The following is an 18,025-nucleotide window of genomic DNA, read 5'->3' as shown; positions in this document are numbered from 1 at the left end:
TGGAGGCTTCATCCTCGAGTATTCCGTTCTCTTCTCCGGTTTTGGGGCCAGTGTCACATCGACCTGTTCGCTTCTCGCATCAACACTCAGCTTCCTCTGTTCTTCAGCTGGAGGCCGGATCCGGAAGCCCTGGCCACGGACGCATTTCTACAGATCTGGCCGTCACTTCTGTGCTACGCCTTTCCCCCGTTCATGATGATTCCCAGAGTCCTGGCTTGCACAAAACGTTATCAGTCGGAACTGATTCTGATTGCTCCTCTGTGGAGGGCTCAAGCTTGGTTCCCAGTTCTCCTGGAAATGTGTTGTGCAGTGCCGCTCCTTCTTCCCCAGAAGTGGAATCTCTTGCTGGACCCTCTCGACAATCCGCATCCCCTGATCCAGTCAGGCTCTCTCCTTCTTCTGGCATGGCGACTTTCGGGGACCGCTGGGCGGTCCCAGGCCTTTCACGAGACGCTTCCAAGTTTATCAGTGGATCTTGGGCACCCAACACTCATAAACACTACTCAGGCTCCTGGAAACAATGGTGTGCTTGGTGTGTTCAACGGGAGACTGATCCCGCTGCAGCGGATGTATCTCTGATCATTAATTTTCTAGCGTCTCTTGCTTCCTCCGGTTTGGCTTATTGGACGGTTAATAATTTCCGTTCCGCCATTTCGGCAGGCCACGTTCCTATTGATGGTAAACCTGCGGGTGAGCACCCTTTGATTTCCAAGTTGCTTAAAGGCATCCGTCTGGCGAAGCCTCCTTGTCCCAAATACGTGTCCTTGTGAGATGTTTCGGTTGTTTTGAGATTTTTGGAAGCCTGGCCTTCCAATTCTTTGTTGTCTCGTCAGCAACTATCGGCTAAACTGACTATGTTATTGTGTCTTGTGTCTTGTAAACGTGTGTCTGATATTCGAGCTCTCGACTTGGCAGGTCACAGTTTCACACCTGATGGTGTTGATCCAGCGGTAATTACCTGGTAATTTCCCTATTCAAAACGACATCACCTATGGTTTACCGCTGTAAAGGGTGAAATAATGATGGATCTTTTGATAACCGTGTTTCACCAAACAGGAGACTTTACATATATATATATATAAATTAAATGCAAACAATATTAGAGGCAATAATGAGAATGGTGAGTTCTTTTAAAGGGTTTTATTTTAAGTCAAAAGTTAAGGTTCTCTGACTCTTTATTCATTAGTCAAATATCAATCAGGTTACAGAATTGAAAAATAGGAAAAATAGCATTAATACAGAACATATTACAGTCTGCATATAAGCATCACATATAGGAAGGGAAATGTGGCGCAAATTGTCAGTCAAAACTCTTAAAGAGTTTCTAAGAAAAAAAGAGTAAGTCTTTTACAAGGTTAATCAATAATTAATAATGGCAAAAATATCCCATAAAGAGAAATAAATGCAATTTAGCACCTAAAATCTAAATCTGTTCTGATCATTTCAGCTTTTTCCCTCTGCTTCGCTGTGCTAGTCTGTGTCTCTGTCTCAAGCTGCACCATAGCCCCCACAGAATGCAGCCCCTCCCTTTCTCTGTGTCCAGCACAGAAACTGGGCCTGGAGAGAGACGAAAAGCAAGGCAAAAAGGAGGCACTCCTCCCACTTGTAAGCCATATTTCAAGGAAAAGTTCACGTGCTCAGTCCTCATAGCTGGTCCAATCAGAAAACTTCAAGACACATCATCCCCCCATGGGCTGACTGGATACGTCATTAATCAGGCTTGTTCCTGTTCAAATTTCAGTCTTGTGATTTATGAAAAAAAAGTGTGTTCTTCTCTCCACGTTTAAACAGGCTACAAAAATATGCAACATTTTGAAGGTCGGAGGAAGTTCATTGAAAGTTGCTAGGGAAAAAGTAGCACATTCCAAACTGTTTCAGTTTAGTCCACTAAGGCAAACTAAAATCACGTGGTTTTCTACACTGTGAAACACAATTCAGCACATTTGTACTCTTGCAAAAATACATGATGCCATTTTAAAAGTACAAATACATTTTCTAAATTAATGTGCATTCTATAGTGAGATTACATATGGATTAATCACATATAAGCATGGCTGTTCAACTAATTAAGCATGTTTTTACATGAAAGCACCTCCAAACTGAAGCATTATGTTTTGATATTGCTTGCAGCCACAATCTGCGTGCCATTATAAAACTCATGTCTGCAGCTTTTTGTCATATAATAATGCATACATTTTATAGGTGAAATCTAAGCTCCATCAGTGTTACTTTTGTTCTTTCAAAACGCACCAAAACGAATACCACTTCGATTACCTATCCTTCTTTTCCCTCTTATCCCAACCTTTGCGTTGTGCAGTGTGTCAAAGTTTACGAGGTAAGTACTGCTCCTTTACGTTCAGATGTGCAGGGTCAGTTGTTAATTGCTTTGCGGAAGCCATTTCGCCCAGTCACCCCAGCTACATTGGCCCGCTGGGTCAGATGGCTCATGTCAGAGGCCGGCATTGATGTTTCAGTTTTTGGTGCACATTCTGCACGAGGGGCTATGGCTTCCAAAGCTTTCTCAATGGGTGTCACTTTGTTGGACATTATGAAGGCTGCAGATTGGTCTTCTGATTCGGTATTTAAATCCTTTTATTACAAGCCCATTGATCATATTGCTTCTGTAGTGGTGGATCAGCTTTGAACAAGCATAATCGGAGCCTCCTGTCCTGCCATAGAATTAAAAATTTGCAAACATTCGTGACAAGAATTTTCAATTCTATTAAGGACAATGAGGCGAGGATTATCCCACCCAGGTTATCTGCTTACATGTCTACCGTTTGATTTTGCTTTGTATGCACTTGTATTATGCATTGTTTCTGTTACTTCTTGGCATTTTTTACCCCCCCCTTGTTTGGTTCTGATGTTTGATCCATTGTGGGTATGGTATATTACGGCTCTGTTTTACTTTTCGGGTTCAGATCCGAAATGACGTGCTTGCTGTACGTTCTTCCTTCTACCTTTTGGCTGTTAGCTGTTGCTCGTCCTGGAGGCTCTTCGGCTGCTGCAAGCATCGCTTCTGCCTTTCCAGTGGACTGTGGTTTCGTGATGTTGCTCGTTAATCCATGTTTTTTTGTTGAGACTGTGTTTTTCCTTCAATTGAACTGTTTTTACTATGGACAAAGAAAGAGGATGTCACGTTCTCTATGGTGCCTTATATAATGTACATACTCGATGGTTGCCCAATGTATGCATGGGAAATTTAGTTTTTTCTTATTTTTTCTGTATTGTGATTGGCTGCTGAGCATTTCTATTAAAGAAATGTGATAGCATAATCCTCGCCTCCTTGTTCTTAATAGAATTGAAAATTCTTGTCACAAATGTTTGCAAATTTTTTTATTATCCTCATATTGGCATGTTTGTTGTGAACTGTTTGTGACTGTAGTACGCGCTATATGAATGCAATTTTAATACATTTTGGGGACGTGGTCTTCTAAAGAAGCTTCTGCTATCGGAAATTAAAATGACCCCATTTCAAGGTGGCCGCTATTCTTATCGGGAAATTGAAACGACCCCACTGCAAGGTGGCCACTATTCTTGTACAGGACTGCAAACCGCTACTGGAAGTCTTTAACTCCAATCGCGCCCGCGGGGCACTGGCAGCAGCAGACGGGATTGCCCTTGCGAATAGAACTTCGTGAAGAACTCAACTATTTAAGGTTGTTTTATAGTACGAAACATTCTGCCATGTTGCTATGGAAAACATTTGGGGTGAATGGCGTAACGATTGTGAAATGAATTAACTCATCACCCTAATTGCGATTTGTGTTTTGTAGTTCTATAAAATGCCGTTTACTTTAGGGTTTTCTCATGCTATGTTATTTTAAATGCGTTAAACCATGACTGTGTGAAAGATAGCAACTAATAAAGGCCAAATGTGTGTTGCTATACGAGATGAAATCATCCCTTTTTTTCTTACCATTTCTGAGTTTTTTTAGGACAATCTTTTTAAGTGCCACATTGTTTAAAACCTAGAACTTCTTTCAAAATGGCCGCATATTCGCGTTTACATTTGCCTTTCTGTTATAGCAGGATTGTATTTTCCTTTCGAGGAACTGCGGAATCTGGGAACTCGGTGAAAAGCGGAGTTTCGAACGTTATAAAAATTAAGAGAGGCAGAATGGAAAAATGGTAAACTGTTCTCTCATGTATCACATCACCCTTATTTAAGACACAAGCCTCCGTAAAAAAAGGCGAGGCCCTTCCTAAGCGGCATCCATGTTTAGGTCAGGCTAAATGTCCGATTTCAAATATAATGCAGACTTCAATAACTTAAGTTTTGCTTGAGCAAATGCTAGCGTTCGTCTTGGAAGCCAGGCAAAACTTTATGTCCTAGGAATGCCACTGATAAAAGCATACCGCCCTGCCTGGCTGTAAGATGGTGGACTTCTGTCAACTCGGCTCCGCCCCTGCTGAGCAGTACATGCGCTGTGTTCAATGTTCGTTCCTGTGAGTTTTGCTCTGTAAGGCGGGGCGGCGGCAGTGTGAGGCCCAGGCGGAAAGGAAAGGCAGTGGTCGGCGGAACATGGCGACGATGCGGTGGCAGTAAAGAGTGCTTCCTTTTTCTCTGTCAGTGAATCTGGGATCATCGCGAAACGTGAAGGCTACAAGAGGGAAAGGAGCGACGCTGGTTGAGTCTGGCGGGCAGCTCACCACCCACTGGAGAGGATTACTGAGAAGGGAACAAACACCCAGAAGCGGCAGGAGGAGGATCAGGAGGGGCCTTCGCTGGACTGGGTATGGCACCTCGGACATTGCCTCTTCTGGGCAGGAAAAAGGGAGCGGGGGTTAGTGTGTACTGTTGTGACGACCCCCTTTGGTTTAGCAATTCCTCCATACACTATTCTGTTTTTCAATGCTTTAGCTCCAGTATTCACAATGTTTAGACATTTAAACGGTTCTTTATACCATGTTTTAATACTTGGGAGCCGCCTTCAGTTTCCACTCTTATTACACTATTAACAGTGTTTTAATACACTCCCCCATAGCGCACCGCTTGTTTCAACATTCCTTCCTATTTTTTTTTTAACCCAGCGCACAACCTGCCCTTTTCAGCGCGCTCCATCCTTGTACTTAAGCCCACAACCCTAGGGTGACCAGATTCTCAAAACAACAAGCATTTACAATGCAACGGTCTCGGCATTGTTAAAGTTAGAGCTATTTGTAGTATATTACATATATGTAAAATGAAACAACAGATTAGTAAATAAATTGTATTTAATTAATTTACCAATATCAAGGCCCACAACGGCAGTAGGAAGGCGTGTGCCGATACACCGACAGCTGGCGAAGGAATGCCAGTAATTGCGTGACGTCAGTTAAATACCAAATGGGGATTCCATTGTCACGTCACAGGGAAAAGCTAGGTTGCTTGCATTGTGTAACCAAACTTGGCATAAACTACAGTAACCAAAGAAGGACTACAACATCTTCCTTTGCCAATAAAAAAGAACAATGAATAAGTTAATATAAAACATAGTCCTTATACTTGTTGGGAATGCATGACATTCTACCGGAGGTGGTACATGTACCTTCAAATACATTTTGACTAGAACTTGCAACATCTGATGGCACATTAGCTTCTGCAGTAACCTCATCAGTATTCTGTAGATCTTGCCTACCTATTCCGCACCCAGATTTAAGCTGTTTCTCAGCTGAATGGTGAACAGGTAAGGAAGGACCACTGCTATCCAACTCGTTTGCATCAGATGAATTATTAACACATGTTGCATTTGTAGTAACATTACGATTATCTATACATGACTCAGAAGGTAACCATAGAAAATCGTTCTCTGATTCTACGTTATTTTTGATAGACTCTTCAATGAGTTCTCTTTGACCAGGTTTGAGTTTAACCACATCACTTTTGCTTCTCCATCCAAATTTGTCCAATAGAACAGAACTATGAGTAACTTCAACAACTTCAGATGGAGCTGTGAACTTGGATTCTCCTTTTTGTACCTTGGATGGTTTTTGAAGAATAACCCAATCTCCTTTTGCAAAGCTTTTGTTGATAGCTCTATGTATTTTATCATGGTAAGCTTTAGATTTGATTTGATGATCTTGGATTCTTTCTTTGACTTTTATAAGTCCATCATTGACTTCTTTAAAGCTTGTAGCATTTTTCCTAAGATCAATAAACATAGGTGTCAGCAATGTTTTACCTTTTCTGCCTCTCATTAGAAAAAACGGGGAATAACCAGTAACCGAATTAGTTGTGTTGTTGTACGCATTCACCTTCTCTTGAATGAATTCTTTCACTGGAAATTTGGATGCAATAGCAAGTTGAATGCCTTCTTTCAAGAATCTATTAACTCTTTCAACTTGTCCATTGGATTTTGGTGAATAAAAAGGAGTCTTTTCCTGTTCAATATTATAGTGCTGCAAAAATGACAACATCTTTTCTGAGATGAATTGCTTGCCATTGTCAGACACCAAAATACCAGGTAGTCCTTCAACAGCAAAACATTTTTCAAGAAATGCGATTACCGCATTTGTGTCTATCACTGTAACAAATTCAACATAAATCCACTTGCTGTAGTAGTCAGTAACTACTATCATGAATCTGCAGTCAGGTTCTAAAAGATTAAAAGGACCTGCAAAATCAATTGCTATTTTGATCCAAGATGTGTTGGGAATGGACACCAATTGCATTTCATTTACTCTTGTCTTCCAGTGCTTATCAGATTTCAAGCAAACTACACGTGTCAATCAATAGATCCACATCTGCATCCATTCCTGGCCACCAATAATGCATTTTCAACATTTTCTTAGTTAGTGTTGAGCCAGGATGACTCCTATGTGCTATATCAATTAACCTTTTCCTCAATTTTGTTGGAGGAATCAAAAGATCACCACGGAAAAGTAAATTATTTACAATACTTAATTCATTTTCCACTTGACAATAAGTTTTAAATTCTGAAGTTAAATTTCTCATAGGTGGCCAGTTGCCTTTAACAAATTCCATTACTTTGTTCAAAATATAATCTCTGCTGCTGAGCTCTAACCATTCCGTCTCAGTGCAAGACTGTTCAGAGTTCAAAAGACTATCTACGGAAGCGACTACACATTCAGTGTCTTCTTCCATTTGTGGTTCTGAAGAATCTAAAGGTAACCTGGATAAAAAATCTGCACGGATATTTTCCTTGCCTGGAATATGTTTAATGGTAAAGTTGTATTCTTGTAATCTTGCAATAAGTCTAACTAGTCTGGCAGAGGCCTTACCATTACCCCTGCCATAACCATCAAACATATAAGTTAAAGGTTTGTGGTCAGTGACCAATTCAAACTCTTTGCCCCAAAGATACATTTTCAGTTTTTCTACTGCCCAAACACAGGCTAGAGTTTCTCTTTCAATAGTGCTGTAATGAAGCTCGGAATCAAGCAAACGCCTAGAAATGAAAGCTACAGTGTGAACAGCATTCCTAATTCTTTGAGTAAAAATTGCACCAATGCCTACTGAGCTAGCATCAACGGTTATTATATTTTTACCTTCCGAATCATAAGGATGTAGAGTTGGTGCATTTATAATAGCATGTTTGATTGCCGAAAACGCTGAATCTTGGTTGCTTGACCAAACAAATTTTTCTCCTTTACGAAGAAGGCTACGTAAAGGTTCTACTTTCTCTGCATAGCTTTCTATGAACCGTGAATAATATTCACTGAGGCCCAAGAAGGACCTTAAAGCATCTTTATCTTCCGGTCTAGGTGCCTCAGAAATGGCTTTCACAAGATCCAATTTTGGTCTAATACCCTTACCGCTGATAAAATGGCCCAAATATTCAATTTCTTTTTGGAAAAATTTACACTTTTCTTTAGAGACAGTCATACCTCTCTCTTCAAACTTGTGCAGAACTATGTCGAGAATGCTGTTGTGCTCTTCCGCAGTAGCGGCATGAATCAAAACATCATCTTGGAACTTTTCAACTCCTTTAACATCTTTGAGAATATTTTCCATAAGTTTCTGGAAAACACTTGCAGATGACGCTAAACCAAAAGGAAGTCTAATAAATCTGAATGCTCCTAAAGGGGTAACAAATGTAGTATAATCTTTAGAGTCATCAGCAAGCTTCACTTGATGATAGGCCGATTTGAGATCAATTAATGAAAAATATGTGGATCCAGATGTGGATGCCAATATTTCCTGAATTTTTGGTAAAGGATGGCAATCTACCAAAATATTTTTGTTAAGTGACCTCAAGTCGGCACATAAGCGTAAATCGCCATTCTTTTTCTTAATAATTACAACAGCGGAAATCCACTCAGAGGAATCTGTTGGTTCTATCACTTCCTCTTTGACTAACCTATCAAGTAATTTTTGTAAATCCTTTCTAATGGATAAGGGAACAGCTCTTACCTTGTGTTTGATAGGTATCGCATTCTTCTTTAACTTGATAGAATGCTCGAAACCTTTAACACATCCGATGCGGTCTTCAAACACCGATTTATATTTGCACAGAACAGCATCTAAACTGTTGTGAGATGAAGAAGGGACACAAGAATACTGGACAGAAGCAACCAAAACATCACTAAGAACAATTGGATCATCTGCACCAGGTTTCAACATAATACCTAACCTTGCTAGGTCTTGCCACCCAACAATATTTTTGCCACGTTCTGCAACATAAATTTTTGTCAAAATTGACCTTCCTTTAACATTTAAATTATCTTGAAAATAACCTAACATGTTAATGTCATAATCACCATAAGCTTTTGGATTTACATCCGAAACTAATAATCCTACATGTGACCAGTTGTTTTCATATTTAGTATCTGAAATAATGGTGATTGGAGAACCTGAGTCTGCCATTATGTTTATCTCAACTTCGCCAATATGCGCAACACCTAATGGCCCTTTTATTGTGCCATCATTTGCTTCAATGGTTAAAACAATGTTAGCACACATTTCTTCATTAAACTCATCAACATAACTTACTCTTACTTTTTGCGTTGAATTAGATCTAAAATTTCTGCAGACTCCTGCAAAATGCCCAATTTTACCACAATTTGTACATTTCTTACCCATCGCAGGGCATCCTGGAAAATCTGCAATGTGGTTTTTAGAACCGCATCTGAAACAAACAAATGTTTTAGTATCTACCACATTACTTTGTTTGCTTTTCTGTATATTTTTCACAAAATTTTTCTTTTTATCCTGAATCGAAAAAACGTTTGCATTAGTATTCTTATCTGCTGACAGTTCCTTTGTACTTTCTAAAGAACGTTCTATACCTTTAGCAATATCTATTACTTCCTGTAGAGAAGGATTTCTACACGCTAAAAGTCGTTCTTGAATCTTTTTCTCAAAACAATGGAAAACAAATTGATCACGAATATATACATCTACCATTTCAGTAAATTCACATTTGGTGGCTAACACTCTCAGACTGGCAATGTATTCCTCCACAGTCTCAGTTTCTTGTTGCTTGCGCATCGCAAAACGGTGCCTGCCTACCATAATGTTTGGTTCCTCACCAAATTGCTTTTCTAACCTCTTTACTGCTTCCTGAAATTCATCTAAAGGTATGAATTGTCCAGATTGTACTTCGTATTCAGGCAAGCTATCAAATATTTCTTGACCAGCAGTACCAAGTAACCCAAACATAATAGCTTTTTTTCTTTCAGGCTCGTATTTTTTTCCATCTATTGCAACTAAATAGTTTTCGAATGCACGTAGCCAGTTCTTCCATTTCATAGATGGTTTGCCTGGTTCAGCCAAAAATGCAACAGGTGCATTTATGGTAGAATTTTGAGACATGCTGTCACTTTCACACAAGTCTTCCTCAATTTTTATTTTTAATGCAATTCTTGAAGTAGGCTGATGAAATATAATTAATTTGCTGCTTAAAATAAATTAGTATTCGTCAAAGACGAACTGTTTTTCAAAATACAGTTGCTTACTTTTGAAAAAGTTTTAATTAATTTCTTCAGAATTCCAAAAACGAATGTATAATTAAAAGCACAAATTGTTTTTGTCAAGAAAAAATATTTCCAATACCTTGAATATGTATGAAAATCCACTCGCGTGTAATCTGCTGGTCGTAACAACCGAAATACAGTTAACTTACATGAATTCTGCTAAATCTAAAATGGCATCGCGCACGTTGCGTCAAATCACGTGATGCGCGTCACGAAATACCGTTGACAAACACCAGAATCAGCCGTTGACAGTTACAGCTGAGAGCTTCGTTACGTCGTCAGACTTCAACTGTCAAACTCCAACAGTCTCAAGCTTCTCACGAACACTACGATAAAGAACATTGAATGCAAAATGCATTCTTAGGTTAGAAAACTGGCAAGTGAGAAATAGTAACATGAAAGTAGTAACTTGCCTTGTAGAATTTAGTATTCCGCGTTGAAATTCACCGCATGTAGAATTCTTTGAAGTCCGATGTGGGCCCGCATTCCTTTTTCCGAAAATCACTCATCGCCAAATTGTAGTATATTACATATATGTAAAATGAAACAACAGATTAGTAAATAAATTGTATTTAATTAATTTACCAATATCAAGGCCCACAACGGCAGTAGGAAGGCGTGTGCCGATACACCGACAGCTGGCGAAGGAATGCCAGTAATTGCGTGACGTCAGTTAAATACCAAATGGGGATTCCATTGTCACGTCACAGGGAAAAGCTAGGTTGCTTGCATTGTGTAACCAAACTTGGCATAAACTACAGTAACCAAAGAAGGACTACAACACTATTGGCATTGCTCATGACAATGCCGTTTCTTGAAATGTTTTAAAAACAAAAACATAAACAAAAATAATGTCATGAGCAATGCCAATAGCTCTAACTTTACCAATGCCGAGACCATTGCATTGTAAATGCTTGTTAAAAGTAATTGTCATTGTCTTTCTGGGTTGAGTTGGAATTCACTGCACGTTTTTTCCTAACCCTGAAGATAAGCGTAATTGTATTGTCATTGGGTATGGGGGGTTAAACCGCGTGTACCCCACAGGCCCAGCCAGGGAGTCTCCTTTCTGACCCTCCCCCGTCCCCCTCCCGCTGCATGCTAAACGTGCATGGGGGCTGTTAGCTCAGCAATGCGATGCGTTTGTTCCAGGGGCTCTGCACACACATAAAAGACAACGAGGGGCTCATTAGCCAGTGGGCGCAGATTACCCTGCTGTGCTCACTCTAATCTCCCCTCGGGAGTGCCCCCTCCCCACCCAGTACTCACTAGTGATTTACAAACACCTGACCCGAGCAGTGCCCCTTCTATTCCGAACTTTGCATCTTCTGTCGCACACGCGCTCTCTAACTTAACTTTTTGCAGTGCCCGGACTTTTGCCCCCTGTTAGTCTCCGAGGATGGTCTAAAAAGCGTTGACGAGATAGGAGTCTCTGTAGCCCCTGCGACTTAAACGTTGCTGGAAAGGCCATCGAAGGCATTAAAACGCGGGGCAGCTTTGAACAGGCTGGAAAAGACCTCGTCTTTGAGTCCACATGGACACCAAATGTCAAATCGGAGCAGTGCCAGTTGGGTGAAATACAGGGGAGTAGTTACCAGTGGTGCAGCAGGTGCAGTAGCACAGGGGCCCAGAGTCCTGAGGGCTCACTGAACGCTGCTGTATTTTAATCGCCCAAGTGCAGTCAAGGGGGACATTCTCCTTGCTTGCACCAGGTTTCCATGGCATCCTTGCTACACAATTGGTGACCAGTGTGTATGAACTGGGGCAGCCTTGCAGGCGCTGTGTGCACCGACCACTGTAATGCTGGCTGGCATCAACCGCATTAAATCCAGGAGACATCTAACGGACATCACGCCCTTCTTTACTTTAAAACAAAAAAAAAAAGTTTGCTTTTTATAGACTGTTTACATTCAGCACAGTTCCCAAGAATAGACTGGCCTAAGCAGTGCTTTCACCGCTGCTCCTCTTATTCACCGCTGCTCCTCTTAAGTTCTATTTCTTTCACCCCTCAGAGGCGCTGCCGGCCATTTACATAGGCGATGGGTGTGTAAATATAAGTGATTATCGCAGCATGGGCAGCGCATTTTTCGGGGAGTTCAGACCATCAGCCGCAGAAAGGATTCCTCCAGTGAATGTCGTCCGAGCAGCCAGAGAGTCTGTGCAGGGCCCGGGGAGGCCTATTTAAGGGACGGCCCGGCGCGCCGCGGCCATTTCACCCCTCTGTGCCGCGCCATGTGGGACGCTCTCGCCCTTTGCTGTCTGCTCTCTCTCCTCCAGGAGGGCCGGACCCTGCCACTCTATCCCAGGCACAGGGTGTCCGCCCGGCACTGTGCCGCGGGAAGGTCCGAGGATGTGGGTTTCGGCGTGGACTACAATGACCTCGGCAGGGCGGACCCCCGGCTTCAGTGCCTGCACATGAGCCAGCCCTGGAGCAGCGGGCACCACAAGTTGGCCGCGCTGGAGGACAGCGCCCCCTTTAGGCTTCGGGTGCGCACTGCTGCCTCGGGACCCCCCAGGCCCGTCTTTCCCCACCAGCATCTCTTCCAGTACATCAAGCGGATTTACAGCTGCTGTAAGCTGGGCTTCCCCTGCGAAAACGAAGTGGAGCCCTCGTGGGAGAAGGAAAGGGACAATGGAAAGTGGGGGTATGTAAGGGGGAGCAGCGAGGAGAGCAGAAACAAGAGCAAGCACACACCACCGCCTTTCTCCGAGCAGAGCAGAAATGCCTTGGAGAAAGGCAGCGTCGTTTTCGGATTCGGGGGCGTGTTTTGCTGTTGTCTCCTCCCTGAGACTTTTCGCAAAAACCACGCCCCCGATCCGAAAAGGACTGGGCCTGATCGGAGTGACTGACCTCTTCTCCAGTGGCTGGCCAGCATTTACGAGGCCAGCCAATGGAGAACAGGGGAGAAGAGGGGCTGGATCAAGCCCCTCTTCTCCAAGTCATTAAATCTCCGACTTCCGGTTCTGCCTTTCGGTCCTCGACCTAAAAAACGGGGACAGGTCATAGACATAGAAGTAGGACTACGGTTTGCAGTAACCATCGACATCAAAGTAGGACTATTTGACAGCTGTCATAGACATAGAAAAAGGACTACAATGACAGCTCCCTCCACAGACCGAGATGAAGCATTACAGACAACAAATCCGTGGTCTTTTATTGGCAGCCCTCTCCTTTACACAGCAGCATTAGTACTTTTTATTACATTTACACTTTTAAGGACTATAGCATATATTTGCCAAAAATCAATAAAACATCACAGGCTAGCAAATGCCACATTTACTAGCTTTATCAATGCTCGTTTCTATAGCTGCGTGTCAGCACCGCGTAAAGTACAACTCACCAATGTTGCTTAGTTGCTCATGACAAAAAAGCATGGGAGATAAACTGCAGAATGCTAAATTGCCAAAGGACAGCCATGGATCAATGTAAAAAAACACTTCTCTCCAGGTATTACTGCCTTAGGGTCTTAAGGGTCGCAAAGGCTGGCCGACCACACAGTCCTCCCACATTTGCGTGGTCACTGCTGGGATGTCATGTTACCTTACTTGGGTATGCATAGTGCACTCTAGCCATTGGTATCATCTCATAGTGCAATAGTGTGAAGACCTGAGCAAAAAGCTTGAGCAGCGCTGCTCGCCTCCCCCACAGGCGTTAACCCTGCTCCTTTAAGTCCTTTCCAGCTAATCAGTTTGCCGTGATCTGAAAGGTCAGTCAAAAGGTCAAGTCATAGCTTTGATATGGAGAACACAGAGCATGCATCACTTGGTTAGGAATAAAACATGCAATGAGCAATGCATTAATCCTTGCACGGTATGCCTAAGGGCTACTGAAAAGTTTGTATGGCTATGAATACAAGCTACAGGACGAGGAAGTATTATTTTATCCAAAGTAGAAACTTTGGCTGGCACAATGACGTAGGTGGCGCTGCGTGAAAAATGTCGCTCTTCAAAGAATTTCCCTTCTTGCTACAGCGCTCACCTAAGTGACAACACATGCCGTAAACAGTGCAAAGAGAGCATGCACGCGCATGCTCAACCGGAACAATGAAAAACAGGGACATTTCTGTGTTTAACCTGGACACTGTTTAAAAACAGGGAAATTTGAGTCACTTGGAGAAAAGTGTCGGGACACGGGATCACTTCTCCAAAAACGGGGACCGTCCTGGGAAAACGGGGACGTCTGGTCACCCTACACAACCCCAACATTCACAAATCTATTTATTCCTCGTTGGAGCTCCATTACAGAATACCCAACTCCACCAATGACCCGCCTGCTTTTCATTGTCAATCCTTTACTCCAGCAGCCCCAACTTTGTTTCGCCTGTTAAGCGCCGCTTTCTTCTTAAAAGAAACTGTTGTTTCATCGCTATCCGCAGTTGTTTCAGCTAACACCCGATTTTACATTCTTTTCCACAACATTGTTTCAACACTCATCCTGTTCTGCACCCCTATTCTGGCACTTAACCACTCCCTTAGCTTCCTTCAGCGTCCGCCTCAAGCCAGCACCCTTCCTCCCCAACAAACTGTGCCCCAAGACTAACTTTAAGCAGTTTTACTAAGCACACATCAGACGCTCGCATAGCTACACCGTAGAACTAAGATTCAGTTTCAAACAGATGAATATCCCCACCCCGACAAATATACTAAGGGGCAGATTTACAAGAAAGTGACGCATTTGTAAAGATGCGTCTTTTTCCCTGTGCCAACATGCCAAATCCTTGCGTCACCATGGATGCGCCGTATTTACAATACGGCGCAAGGATTGACAGATGCGTCAGAAATACTGACGCATCTGTTGATGGAAAAGTCACGCATTGCTGGAGTCGTGTCGCAAGCACACGCAACTCCAGCAATGCTCAGGACTGCCCCATGCCTAACATGCTATGTCAGTTCTTACGCCTGCTTCAAGCAGGCGCAGGGTTTTGATGCAGCATGGACGTAAAAGTGACTCAGTGAAATCTTGTAGATTTCACTGCGTCACTTTTATGGGACTTCCTGCGACGGAACACCCACCCTGCATACATTAAACTTGATGCAGGTTTAATGTGGCGCAGGGCTTCACAACGTGACGCATCTCCCTAGATGCGTCACATTGTAAATGGGCCGCAACTTTACGCTGCCGCTGCGTCACAATAGTGACGCAACGACGGTGCAAAAGTGACGCAAAGGGTTTGTAAATCTGCCCCTAAGTCTTCAGTCCCCTCAAAGATCTTACGGCAGGAAGTGCATGACTTTTATTTTCCATTTGACTTGCAGTGAAGCGACGGATATTTTTCAAAAGACGAAGTAAAACTAGGGGATATCCAAACGTTTTTGTCAAAGGTGAGAGAGAATTATATCTAAATGGCCACTTTGTATGTGTGTACTCATTTAGTCCCCGCCGCCACACTTAACCCTATCTCTCTTAAATGCTCTCGACCCGTTTCAACACTCAAAACTCCACCCATCCTTCAGCAGCCTCCTTTCTTAAGGAACGCCTCCATCCTTCAGCAGCCTCCTTTCTTAAGGAACGCCTCAACTCCTGCGCCAGCCCACTCCGAAACTCCTCCGGTGTTACTCCATACATTCTGTGCCTTGATGGAATAGTCATCCCTGCTTGTACCCCTCCTTTTTTTTTTTTCTTACAAAACTGCAGTTCCCAGCTGCAGTATTGGACCAAATGTAAGCGATATTATTTTCCAACTTCCGGTAGACCCTTCTGTCACACCCAGCACTTACCCAACTGTTCTTAACGTATTTCATGGGATCTTTGTTTTTTTTTCGTAAGTTGTCAAACTCTATTCCACAGGTCGTTTCTAGCTGAACAGCTTTGTGGGAATTTTTTTCTTGTTATAGAACTAACTGTACTTAGGTCTTTATTTAATTTGGTTTGAAAGCACATTTTCCACAGGTATAAACGATATATTTTAAATCCAACTCCCCGCTTTTGCATTTAGCAATGCGTATCAAACATTGTAAATTGTTTTACTTGTAATAATATTTTAGTGTGCCCACAAGTTCTTAAACAGTTCCTGTAATTACTTTTGTTGTTGGTGAGTGAAAGTGATGTGTGTAAGTTTATTTTTTGCAAGCTCTCAAAACATTTTTTAAATCGTGTGAAATGTGCCCTGCTGGTTTCCCGTTGTGCGAAATGGTGGTGTTGCACTCCAGAACCAAAACAAAGTACACTTTTTTGCTTGTGAAAGAACTGGTGCTGTGTTTCTGGTCCAGGGAAGGCATGGCTTGGCAGTTCGGGCTGGACTGTTCCCATGAGGCACAGGGTCAGACTTATTTGCATATGGCCATGTCTGAACTGGGGTGGCAGAGTGGGCTAAAGAACGGTGATGGATCAAACCTGGATCTGTTGACTGGGTGTGAGTGTTTGATTGGTTCTGATGCTCCGTCCATCACCACCCCCTTTTGTACGGCTTTTGGATGATGACTGAACCACCACCAAAACCATGGACAGGGCCAAATATATATTCGTGAGTTTGTATCTATCTCGTCCAAGGCGCACATGGGTTGTACTGCATTAGCTGCTGTGCAGTCTCCACACAGCGGGCATTATGCCTACAAGTTTCTTCCGCATTTAGAGCATGTACAGTAGAGCAGAAAGGGCAAGGTACCCTTACACACCACATTTACAGCAGAAATGGAAGCTACTCTCTAGCACAGAGTAAACTGCTGAATGTGAAGTGGTCATGCAGGACGGATAAAGAACAGTTACCACCAGGGCAGTAACCATGCTAATTGCTTCAGGTTACAGAAGTGATTACTCTGATTGCTCTACCATTTATTGCGTTGAATGATATTTAGATTTCTTTGCTTTGCCTTACATTGCATAACGTAATTACGGTGATCTGCATTAGACCTACAGTGAGATGGCACTGGCCACTCTTTCCTTCGTAATATAAATTAGATTTTCCTATTGTGTTTTATACATGGATGATTACTTTATATTTACTCTTAACTACATTACTGAATGTTTCTTTTAATGTTTTACTGAGCTTTAGAATAAATATTGCGCTAAGTACTTTATCTTCAATAGATTGCATATACTAATTATGTTGTAACTGTATAGAGTATAGATTAAGATACTATTTACTAAAGTTCAACCAAAGTAGTAAATTGGTATATGAATGATTCATCTTGCAACAGGTGAAATTGCTCTGATAATGTAATTCTCTCTTATATTACAGAATGATCTCTGTTCACTGTGAACTTGATTACTGACAATTACACTGGCTAATGTAGCTGATCCTAGGTTGTGGACAGTTGCTCAACCTTTATATTTTTGGGGGGCATCACTTTGGGTACTTTTCAATAATGGATCACAGAAAGATTTTCTTATGTTTGCTCAAAAAACATTAAATTAGTGTTTATACGGCATTAGATTACAAGAAAGTACTCTGGTAGTAATACAATAGGTTGGATTACAGAATGACTCCTTTTGTTTTATTCTAAAGATGATAGTAGGTAGACTCATTTTATTATTTTATTTTTTAATGGATACTGCTGTGACTTACTTTGGTTGCTCTAGCATGCTTCACATTAAGTTATTCCTTATATTACTTAACCCAGTAACCTGTAGATGTTTACTGTGATAACCTGCACAGGGTTATGAAGTGACATGACTGATAACATTAATACATAGGTCCGGATTATGAATGGGTCTGTGTTTTCTGACTCCTGTTCAAACCCCTGTTTGAGCTGGGGTTGGAATTCCAAGTTGGGTGTTTATTTATTGCGCCCAATAATGTCTTTGTGTGTTAAATAGCTTACCCTTCATTACATTTTGACAACTAAAACCTCTCGAAATTTAACAGTGGAAAAGTAAATAGTATTTACTCTACCAGGCAGATTTTAGATGTTGTTCTCTCACAACCGTGAGTAGGCACTACACCTTTTTTTATCGCAACAATAAATACCTTACCCTGGGGTATCCTTATTTAAGTGGTGTGAAAACTAGCACCTTGTTGGCAACAAACTATGAATCGGGGCCTTAATATTTAAGGTCATTGCACCTGTACTATTTTACCGCTAGATTTATAATCCGCTAACTCTTGCATCAAGGTTCTTTCAATGCAATCCCAACATGCTCCAGGTTAAGTAATAGGGGTTGAGTGGGAGA

At 42.0% G+C, this 18,025-nt stretch overlaps 1 protein-coding gene across 4 annotated transcripts in view; it reads left to right on the top strand.

The window, feature by feature from the left end:
- Positions 1 to 4,454: 4,454 nt before the first annotated feature.
- The window catches only part of LOC146870265 (ras-related protein Rap-1A), an 807,328-nt gene continuing 793,757 nt past the window's right edge, over positions 4,455 to 18,025 (top strand). For 3 of the 4 annotated variants that reach the window (XM_085632843.1, XM_085632830.1, XM_085632817.1), the window contains exon 1: positions 4,457 to 4,737. The gene's annotated coding sequence lies outside the window, so the exon portion shown is untranslated. Of the gene's footprint in view, positions 4,738 to 18,025 lie in introns of all 4 variants that reach the window. The other variant, XM_085632803.1, reaches the window with a different exon arrangement.

The sequence above is a fragment of the Triturus cristatus genome, chromosome 1_1 (assembly GCF_964204655.1).
Source record: "Triturus cristatus chromosome 1_1, aTriCri1.1, whole genome shotgun sequence".
NCBI classification, from domain to species: domain Eukaryota; kingdom Metazoa; phylum Chordata; class Amphibia; order Caudata; family Salamandridae; genus Triturus; species Triturus cristatus.
The sequence above is the reverse complement of the archived record's forward strand: the minus strand, read 5'-3'. Positions and strand labels throughout refer to the sequence as shown.